Here is an 11409-nt window from a genome sequence, read left to right on the forward strand (position 1 = left end):
GCTAAAACAATAGAGTTATGTCTTTTTCTGGAAAGAGTTGTAGGCATTCCAGGTTTAGTGTGGTGACCCGGGGTCCTTCTACATTGTTGGTCTGCCATTTGTGGCCTTCATTCTCAAGTTTGCCTTACATTTTAGAATGGCTGCTCAAGCTCCAGCCATTACATCTGCATTCCTTCCAGCAGGAAGTAGGAAAGGGAACAAGGGCAGATAGCTCCCTTTAAGCACGCATCTTAGAAGTTGCACACACATTCCACTAATACCCCATTGGTCAGTCTTCTGGCTCTTATCTGTAAGGGAGGCCTGGAAAGATGGTCTGTATTGTGGGTCACCATGTGCTCAGCTAAAATTGGGGTTCTATGACTTTAAAATGGGGGACAGTAGATATTGGCAGAGACCTAGCTATCTCTGCCATTTCAAGGTTCCATGGTGTCCCCAAGGAAGGAGCAAAGATACCTCCCCTGTGCCTTCAGGTGTGTCCATTCACAGGGTTTATTTATTCAGCAGTTGCTGTGCCTCCTTACTCTGCCTGGAAAGGGCCTCAAAGGCCGCAAGACTTCCAAGATGGCACCGCTGCCTGCTGGAGTCCACATCTCCTTTTGCCTTGGAAGGCGCACTCCCTGTTCATGGCTTGTGTTTTTCTGGAAACTATTAGAGCTCTCCGCCCAAACTAGATGATAATTACATGTTACTGATCTTGAGTCTTTAAATTTTTCTCTCTTTCTTTTAAAAGAGAGATATTTTTACTGCACATTGTGTTGACAAAATCCAAGTCTCCTTTCTACCAGGCAGCCCGGATTTTATTTTCAGATTTCCTCTGTGAATTCATGCAGGGGGAGGAGGTGGAAAGGTACTGAATGTGAATAATAACATGTCTTTGGTCAGGGACAAGGGTCAGAGAACCAGGGGTGGCTGAAGAGGGGAATGGATATTGCCCAAGGTCACAAAGTCATCCTCCTGGGGTGGAATGAAGACTGAGTAAAACTGATGTGTCCAGGAAAGCAGGCTTTCATTGCAGTCCCTAGAGGAGTCTGCCCTGGCCCTGTTCTCTGCTTTTCAAGGCAGAGCTGTTGATGGGGCCTCCATTGTTTTTCTGTGTCCATTGGAGTTGAAGAGACCTGGGGTTCTGGTCCTGGCACCCACCTTTTTAACTCTGTGCCTTGAGCAAGTTATTGCTCTGTCTGAGCCTCAGTTTATGTCTTTGTAAAGGGGGTCATAGAAGTACTTACCTTCTGGGGTTGTTGCACAGGTTAAATGTGATCGTGTACCTGTAGGTCCTAGTAGAGCACTGGGCACACAGTATGTGCTCAATAAACAGGAGCTAGTCGTGTTATCACCATGTAATGCTCAGCTGTCCCTCTCTCTGGTAATAAAGCAATCCTATTCACTCATCTGATCATTTGCCAAATACTTTCTCATGCCTTCCTTTTATCGGGCCACAAGCTGGGCCCTGCAGGGCATGGGAGAAATGTCTCTGTCTTTGTCTGTTTTCTGCTGCTATAACAGAACATCACAGCCTAGGTAATTTATAAACAATAGGATTTTATTTGGCTCATGGTTCTGGAGGCTGGGAAGTCCAAGAGCATGACACCAGCCTCTGGCAAGGGACTTCATGATGTATTATCTAATGGCAGAAGGCAGAAGACAGAAGGCAGAAGGGCATACAAGCCTATGAGACAGAGAGGAAAGGAGCTGAACTCCCAAGATAACCAAACTACACTGGCAAAAAATAGCATTTGTCCATTCGTGAGGGCAGAGCTCTCCTGACCTAATCACTTCTTAAAGGTCTTACCTTTTAATATCATCACAATGGCAATTAAATTTCCACATGAGTTTTGCAGGGGACATTCTAACAATAGCAGTTCCATTTGCTGATTCCTGCCTCCATTTCCCACTCTGGCTGCAGAAGAGGCCACAGTGCCTGGTCCTAGGATGAACAGGGTGGCTCAGACCAAGTCCTAGGGCCCCAGCACTGACTGGTAAAGGCAACCTGAGCAGGGGGCAACAGCACCTGCTCTCAAGTACATATGAGGTCAGGGAAGTGGGCATGGCCAGGGCATGGACAGTCTTGGTAGAAAACTGAGATTTTTACCCAGGAGGCAAGGGAAGGGCCAGGGGAAGATTTTCATCGAAGGCAAGTGGAAGATTTGGAAAGGTGGCCCTGGTTGCTGGGAGAACAGGTGACAGGAAGTGGGGAAGGGGCGAGGGAAGGCAGCCACTTCATATTTAACTTTTATTATAATCAAAAGATCTTAAAAATCATTTTGCTTCCAAAATTATTTGCCTTCAAAAAATTCACTTAATTACAATTGGCCACAATTTACCAAGTATTATTCTTGGGAATTCTAGCAAAATGAGGAAAATTTCACCACCTATAAATTCTTTTCAAATATAATGCAGTGTCACGAAATTTTTATGAGAACTAAATGGAACAATTAATGAACTTGCCATAATGTTAGTTTTCTAGATGTTTAATTAAACATTTATTGATGTTAATTTTGCAGTGGGGTTTTTTTTTCTTCCATATTTTTGGGCACAGACATTTTCAGAGGCTCTTGAAATGTCTGTCGGTCTGATGTTCTAAGACTTTCACACCTAAAAGGCAAGATGGAGAAATGGAAGGACACACATCCAAGGGACAGGTCCCTGGCCTCCCAGAATAGTGGACAGGGTGTGAATGTGATGGTGGCGTTGGGTTTTGCTGAGTGTGGGACACAAGACAGGGCAAGGGGAGATGCGTTTACATGTTAATGTGTAACTTCTTTTCATTTAAAATGGGTATCCTCCTTTGAAATTTGACCCAAAGACGGCCCCTAAAAGACTTGGTAACCCAACAGCAACCTACATTTATTTGGAGCTTACTGTGTACTCAATTTCCAGTGCCTTACACTATTTCATTGACTTCTTATAGCAATGCTATATGGTAGGTAATTAAGATTAAATCTGCATTTCACAGACAAGGAAACTGAGACATGGAGAAATTACCTAGTTGACTGGCCAAGATCATAGAGCTAGTGAGCATTAAAGATGGGATTGCTATGAGACCCTAGAAGCCAAGCTCTTAGCAATTCTAATATTGCTAGGAACAAATCTGTTGTTATAATTCTGCAAAGATAAGAAGATGTGCTTTCTATGCCAGTCAACTCTGCTATCTAGCATGGCTTTTGAGGTCTGTCAGAAAAAATAAGTTGCAATGTCATTGTTTCCTAAGGTTTCTTTGACTGAATGTGCCCAAGGGAACAGGACACTATGCCAAGTACTCAGGGGCATAGAAAGCTGACCAGCTAGAAGAAGAGAGTCTAATATTTAAGATTTTTTCCTCATTATGATTTTTAAAATATTGACTACATGTTGAAACAATATTTGATATATTGGGTTAAAAAATCATTAAAATTTTTAAAAATAGAACAAGGTGACTATATGTGCACACTGATCTCATATATGCAGCTCCAGACACACACATAGCCTCTCTGTGCTTTCTCCTCCCTGAGCCCTTCTCCTCCAAGGTTTTCTGACTTTCTCACTTTACTGACCACTGCTTTCTAGTTTGTCTGAGGCTGAGCACTCCCAGAAGCACACTCTGAAGGAGAGCTTTGAGTGCAAGTTGGTTATTTGAGAGGTGGTCTCAGGAAATTCTGGGAGGTGGGTGCGGAGGTGAGCCCAGGAAGGATGGAGAGCAGTCAAGGATGTGCCATCTGCTGATGACTTCTGCGGGCAGCTGGAGCTCAATCCTGCTGGACAATGCTGGGAGAGCACGTGCCTCAGGGTGATCTACCCATGGGGCGAGGGAACTGGGGTATTGATCCACCCACTCCCATCATCACTCAGTGAGGTTGCCCCTGGCGGGGGGTGTGAATTCCCTGGCACTCTTGGCCTGCTGCATGGGGGCCAGAAGAAACTCCAGGCAAGGCACAGATGCCTTCAGCTGGAAGCTGGACCCATGTGGACAGAAATGCAAAGGGCCAAGTGGATGTGGGTGGGATACCAACTACACCTGTGACAGATTTCTGCGTAAGTTATTCCTTATGGCTGCTGAGGCCTGGAGTGGTTAAGTAGTATGCTGGGGTTGAATAGCTGGAAAGGGGCAGTGGAGAGGATTTGAATTCAGATTGTATGCCGCAGAGCTGGAGTCCCTGACCTCAGGCTTTGCAGCTTCCTCTGCCTTTGCCGACTCCTATGAAGGGCAGGCAGGACTCTAACTCTGTGAATTTTAAAAATTCATTTTTAAACTCACTCACTCAATCAAGTTAGAAGCTTTTAAAGACAAATTTAATAAGTTTGAACTCAATAAAAGCCTTTTAATAAGTTGAACGTCATGATTTCAGCCCTCTGCTCACAGAATTATTAGGCAAGATGGTGAGGGGGACGGGAGGGGCAGGAAGGGAAGTGGGGGGTGAGGGTGAGAAGGGGAAGTTAGAGGAAGTGGGCGAACACACACAAACAGGCACACACACAGATGTATGTTTCTTTTTAAAATTCATTTGCACATTTAAATGGATGGTTTGTTTCAAATTGTTTGATTGTGAAGCTTTTATAATATTTTGTTTTATTTTTAGAAACAGTTCTTTTACTTCAGAACAACTGTACAAAGTGCTAAAGAAAATGCATTGCTGACTTGGCACGGGTTTGCTGTGTGTTCTGCCTCCTCGCTGGCTCACACATTCTTCCTCACACTGAACGTTCCGTCTAGGCCTGCGACTGAGACAGGAAGCCAGACACACACGCTGAACTAATTTCAACAAATATCAACTTAAAACCAACTTGAAGTCGTTGGAAATGGACGGACTGATTCAGACACGGCTGCCTTCCCCAGCTTCATGCACAGGAAACTGCACTGTCTACACAATGCAAGAGTGTTGCCATAGCTAGAAAAGTCTTCCTGTTTTTCATGATTAATCCATTTACTTGTCCAGTGCTGTGAAATCTGTTCTTGCTAGCTGCCCAGCACCCAACCCCTTTTTCTGGTAAAATCACCTCAATTTTCCTTTGAAAACCTCCTCTCCCCTTCTCAATCCACGTGGAGCTGACTCTGCCTCCTAGGTTCAGGGCAGGGGATGGGACTCAAGCCTGGCCAATTAGAGCATTCCATTTTTGTGGCTGCAGTGACTGGTCCAGAGATGGACATGTGACCTAATCCAAGCCAATGAGCTTCAATTCTGAGAGTTTTGCGGGAAGGTCTGGGGACTAATTTCTTCGGGGTGGATTTAGAAGTGTAAGGAAATGAGCCTAGAGAAAAGACAGTGCCAGGAGGGGAGAATTTGAACAGTAATCAGTAGCGACAACAGCAGTTTGATGGTGGAGACGAACTCCTCCCTAACGCCACCGTGAGCATGTCTAGATCCGGTAGCGTATAATCTAGCCCAGCTCTAGACTGTGGCTTTTCAATTATATGAGCCAACAATGTCCTTTTCTGCTAAAAGGTCTCATTTAGGTGTAGGTCACTTACTATAGAAAGATTTAACTGATACATAAACTTATTTTAATTTTGTTTTAACAGAAAACCAAAATGTTGAATCAACTGGTTCAAGATCACTGGGTGAAGGTCTAGGGATGAAAAGCATTTTTGAGAGAGTGTAGTCAGTCCAGAGAATGCCTGTGTCCCAACCTTGCCATGTGGTTTCGGCTTGTTCATCCTCAGTGATGGGCCATTCGCTGTGTGTGTAGCAGTGCTAATAATCAGAGTTCCTTTCTTTTATCCTAGAGATAATATTACATTGTTCAAAGATGTACGCATGAGATGTTCATCACAGGATTGTTTACGAAGGCGAAGGAGGCACAAACAGCCTAGATATCCAAACAAAAGGGATCAGTTCAATGAATTAGGAAGTCTGTACGGTGAAATGCTCTGAAGCTATGAAAAATGGGATCTAGAATTGTATTTATTGATATGGAAAAGTGTTCACAGTATATTGGGAAAAAAATGTTTATAAATTGTATGATTCCATTTTAAAATGTCTGTGATTATCCATAACCCAGAAAAATACTGAGAGTATGGAGTATGTCTCCGAGATACATAGGTGATGTGTATTCTAGATTTTCTTTCTTTCTATAATAAAAATGGATTACCTGTGTTTCTTAGTCAGCTTGGGCTGTCATAACAAAATACCATGGCCCGAGTGGTTTCAGCAATAGAAGTTTCTTTTCTCACAGTTCTGAAGGCTAGAAATTCAGGAGCAGGGAGTCACCATGGTCGGGTTCCGGTGAGAGCTCTCTTCCTGGCTTGCAAATGGCTGCCTTCTCATTGTGTCATTGAGAGAGAGAAAGAGAGAGAGAGAGAGACCAACTAAGCTCTCTGGTGTCTTTTCTCAGGGCACTGATCTCAGGGCACATGATGGCCACATCCTTATAGTCATATCTAAACCTAATCACCTTCCAAAGGCCTTATCTCCAGCTACCATCCCACTGGCGCTAGGGCATCTACTTACCAATTTGGAGAGGACACAACTCAGTCCATAGCACTGTGTAATAAAAATAATAGCAAAAATCAATTATTTACATTGCATGGGACTTTGCAATGCAATGAACAATATCAGCATGGTCACAATGTAAACGCCATTTACTGAGTTTCAGATTTAGGAACATCTCACGGATAAAGCACAGATGATTTCATTATGTGGCAGGGCAGAATCCAGATGTCATTGGTGTTGAAGAGTTGGACATAACAATGAAGAGGCCAGAGGAGACAGTGAGGCAGTGAGCTGGAGGCCAGGGTGGGGTTCCGGATTCTGCACTGGCACCATGGGGAGTGTAGAGCCGCATCCCCTTATGTGGAACAAGAAATAGAGTCTAGATGAGGCAGGGAAGTGAAATTTTTCCCCTGAAGTTTTGGAAAATTGACACTATAAAACAAACTGAGAGTAGACAGATTAACTGGAAAAAAGGAATACAAATGTGTTAGGTGCACTGTGTGCACAGGAGTCGTACAAAATATGAAAACTCAAAGAAATGTCCAGATGGCTGATGCTTTTATAGCATCGTGAGCTTACAGAAAGAATAGTTTGGCGCATGGAACACACGTTATAGTGGCAATGCAGGTTATGAGGAGAGAAGGGGAGGAAAGGCATGGAGCAAAGACAGTCTTGTTTTGCAGATGAAACTTCACCTCAGAAAGAATAGATGGTAGCCGGTAGGAATGTTTCTCTGTCAGAACTTTAAAGGTGTCAAATTCTCAGTTAATTTTTTTTTAGATGTGGACAAGATGGGCTTAGACAGAGCCTGTTCACATCTGTTGTTTACTTCACTGTATTTCCTCTGCAGATGCAGATCTCCCCTACGAAAGACATCTTTGCAGGGCTAGCCTTAGGTTCACAGGACCTCTGAATAGCCATCTAGAAATATGTCAGATAGATATATTTTGGGGTGAAATATTTTTGGTTTCCTTTAATAACAGGCATGTTTAGGAAACCCAATCTAGCAACAAGAAATACACATCCTTCTCCAGGGCAAGTGAAAAATTCTTCAAGATAGACCATATATGGCAATTATTTCTTTAACATGACACTGAAATTTTAAAAGGAACCAAAGGAAAAAAATAGCTAAATTGGACTTCATGAAAATGAAAAACTTTTATACTTTTAAAGAACATTATCAAAAAGATGAAAAACAACATAAGGAATGGGAGAAAAATTTTGCAAACCATATATCAGATAGAGATACACTATCTAGAGTATATAAATAAGTATTACAACTTAACACTGAGAAGACAAATTGCCCAAGTAAAACATGGGCAAAGCATTGAAAAGGCATTTCTCCAAAGAAGATGTACAAATGATAAATAAGCACACAAAAGGATTCAGAGCATCATTCATCGTTAGGGAAATACAAATCAAAACCTCAGTGAGACACCACTCTGTACCCACTAAGGTGGCCATTAAGAAAGGAAAAGGAAAATAACAAATGTTGGTGAGGAATTGGAGAAATTGCAACCTTTATAAATTGCCAGTGGGATATAAAATGGTGCAGCCACTGAAGAAAACAGTTTGTTTCTTCCTCCAAGAGTTAAACATAAAACTACTGTATGACCCAGCAATTAATTCCACTCCCAGGTCTATATCCAAGAGGAATGAAAACATATGTCCACACAAAAACTTGCACAAGAATATTCATAGTGGTATGATTTGTAGCAGCCAAAAAGTAGAAACTACCCAAATGTCAATCAACTGGTGGATAAACAAAATATGGTACATCTATACAATGGAATATTATTCAATAACAACAAAAAGGGATGAAGCACTGATTCATGCTACAACATGGATGAACCTTGAAAATATGCTGAGTGAGTGAAGCCAAACACAAAAGACCACATATCATATGATGCCACTTAGATGAACTGTCCAGACAGGCAAATCTACAGAGATGGAAAATTGATTAGGGGTTTCTAGGGGATGGCAAAAGAGGGAAATGAGGGAACAACTTTTAACGGGAATAGGATTTCACTTTGGAGCAATGAAAGTGTTCTGGAATTAGATAATGATAATGGTTGCACAATTTTGTGAATATGCTAAAAGAACTCTGAATTGTACATTTCACAAAGGTAAATGTTATGGAATGTGAATTGTGTCTCAATTTTTTTAATTAAAAATAAAAGAAAGAAAGATGGCCAGGCATGCTGGCTCATGCTTGTAATCCCAGCACATTAGGAGGCCAAGGCAGGAGGATCACTTGAGGTCAGGAGTTCAGGACTATCCTGGGCAACATAATGAGACCCTGTCTTTACTAAAAAATAAAAACTAAAAAATAGGCAGGTGTAGTGGTGCGTGCCTGTAGTCCCAGCTACTTGGGAGGTGGAGGTGGGAAGATTGCTTGTGCCCAGGAGTTGAGGCTGCAGTGAGCTATGATTGCACCACTGCGCTCCAGCATGGGCAACCCGGTAATTGTGTGCACCCAGCTTCATAACTGTGGTCATCTGAAATACTGTGACAAACAACTGAAGTCTTTGATGAGGTTGTTCAAAAACCACAGTGGATTACCACTACACCTGCAGATCCTGTCTCAAAAAAGAAAGAAAGGAAGAAGAAAGAAAGTGTTGCAGGAGAACTTCCATTTTCAGCTCTGACATGCTAACAACTTAGAAGTCATCACTCTTAACCCTTACAACAAGAAAATCTGAACACACTGAAAATCAATAACTTTTCTTTGACTCCTCAGAAAACTGAGGTCAGAGGGCAAACAGCCACCCTAAAATATGCAGAGATGACTGAATCCAGTGACTCCCTGCTGATATCTGTTTACCTGGGGAAGAAGCTTTTGGAATAAATTGGTAGAAACACTTAACTGGTAATTTTGGTGAATTGTCAGAGGATGAATGTGTGCTGGCAGAAAGTTAATCCTGGCAGCTGCAGTCTTAGGGGGCCCCCACATTTTCATGGGTTTTACCTCTAGGAATCCCTCCAGGTTTTTAGAGTAAAGAAGTGAGAAGGATCCCCAGCTGGGCTGGCAATGGAAGGGAAAGAGTAGCCATTGCAATTCACCCAGAGTGTCCTCCACAAAAATGTCCTGCTCTCCAGGGAAAAAGACTCCACCGGAGTGCTCAGCCTTCCTGCCTTACCTAAGCAAGGAGAGAAAAAGCTAAGCAACACTTGTGAAGGTCACGGCCCAGGAACAGCAGCACACTAAGTAACTCAGATTCAATCATAAGATTATAAAATACTTATCTTCCCCATGCTATAGCACCACACCAATAGGGCTTCAGGAAAATAGGAGATTTCACCCGGAAGAGCAGGAAGACACAGGCTGTCTTTGAGGAGGAATACTTAGGAGAGCCCTAAGTGAACAGGGATAATGAAAACAAGGACACTAGAGGAATTTGAAGTCTCTGGCACTACAGCTACAGAAAACATTAAATACAGCCCAACTCCTGGACAGAATAACATAAAACCTCACACTTAAGGCCTCTATACCTCAATTCTTACTACCCAATACTTGATGTCTGGTTTTCAATAAAAAATTACCACACATGCTGAAATGCAAGAAAAAACATAATCTGAAGAGACAAAACAAGTATCAGAACCAGATTTAGCAATGACACAGATTTTGGAATTATCAGGCAGAAAATTAAAATAACTATGATTAATATGGTAAGGGTTCTAATGGGAAAAAAAGTAGTTAGGCAATGTAAGCAGAGAATAAAAATTCTAAGAAAGATGCAAAAGGAAATACTGGAAATAAAAAACACCATTAACTGAAATAATGAATGTCTTTGATGGGCTCATCAATAGAATGAATCCAGCAAAGGAAAGGAAGAGCTTGAAAATACATCAAGAGAAACTTCCCAATTGGAAAAGCAAAGAGCAAAAAGAATGGAAGAAAACAGAATAGAAAATCCAATAACTGTGGGACAATTTCGAAACATTTAATATATGGGTAACTGGAATACCAGAAGGAGATGAAAGAGAAAACATACCAGAGGAGATACTTGAAGCAATAATGGCTGGGAATTCTCCAAAATTAATGACAGACACCAACTATTTGATCTTGGGAGTTCACAGAACATCAAGCAGGATAATCACCAAAACATCTACCTAGATATATTCAAAGTGACAAAAAACAAAGATAAAGAGAAAACAATGAAAGAAGCCAGAAGGGAAAAAAGCCCCATCTTACCTATATAGGAACAAGAAAAATAATTACATCAGACTTCTTTTCAGAAACCATTCAAGCAAAAACAAAAACAAAAAAACAAAAAAAATTAGTGGACTAAAATAGTTAAAGTGTCAAAAGAAAACAACTACCAACTTAGAATTGTATGTTCAGTTAAAATATCCTTCAAAATTAAGAGAAATAAAGACATTCCCATATAAACAAAAACTGGAGAAATTATTGCCAATAGACCTGCTTTGCAAGAAATATTAAGTTCTTCAGGGAGAAGAAAAATGATGCAGGTCAGAAACTCAGATTTACATAAAAAAATGGAATGGCACTCAATAAAGTACAAGTGGAGATAAAATTAAATTTTATGCTTCTTATTTTGACGATTTAATAAATAATTGTTCAAAATAACAATAGAAACAATGTGTTCATTGATAATAACTTTACAGAAATGTTGTAAAGAACAGGAGGGAGGAATTGGAACTCTGTGCTGTGGACCGAATGTTTATGTTCCCCTAAAATTCTTATGCTGAACTTCTAATTCATAATGTGATAATATTTAAAGATGAGACTTTTGGGAGGTAATTAAGAGTTAGACTAGGTCACGAGGGTGGGACTCTCATAATGGGATTAGTGGCCTTATAACAAGAGGAAGATTTCTCTCTTTCTCCCTCCCTCTCTGCTCTCTCTGTCTTTCTTCGTCCCTCTGTCACTCCCTACCTCCCCACACACATGCACTGAGAAAAGTCCATGTGAAGCCACAGCAAGAAGGTAAGCATCTGCAACCCAAAGAGAAAGCCCTCACCAGGAACCCAATCAGCTGGC

Source organism: Pongo pygmaeus, chromosome 21 (genome assembly GCF_028885625.2).
Source record: "Pongo pygmaeus isolate AG05252 chromosome 21, NHGRI_mPonPyg2-v2.0_pri, whole genome shotgun sequence".
In the NCBI taxonomy this organism is placed as follows: Eukaryota; Metazoa; Chordata; class Mammalia; order Primates; family Hominidae; genus Pongo; species Pongo pygmaeus.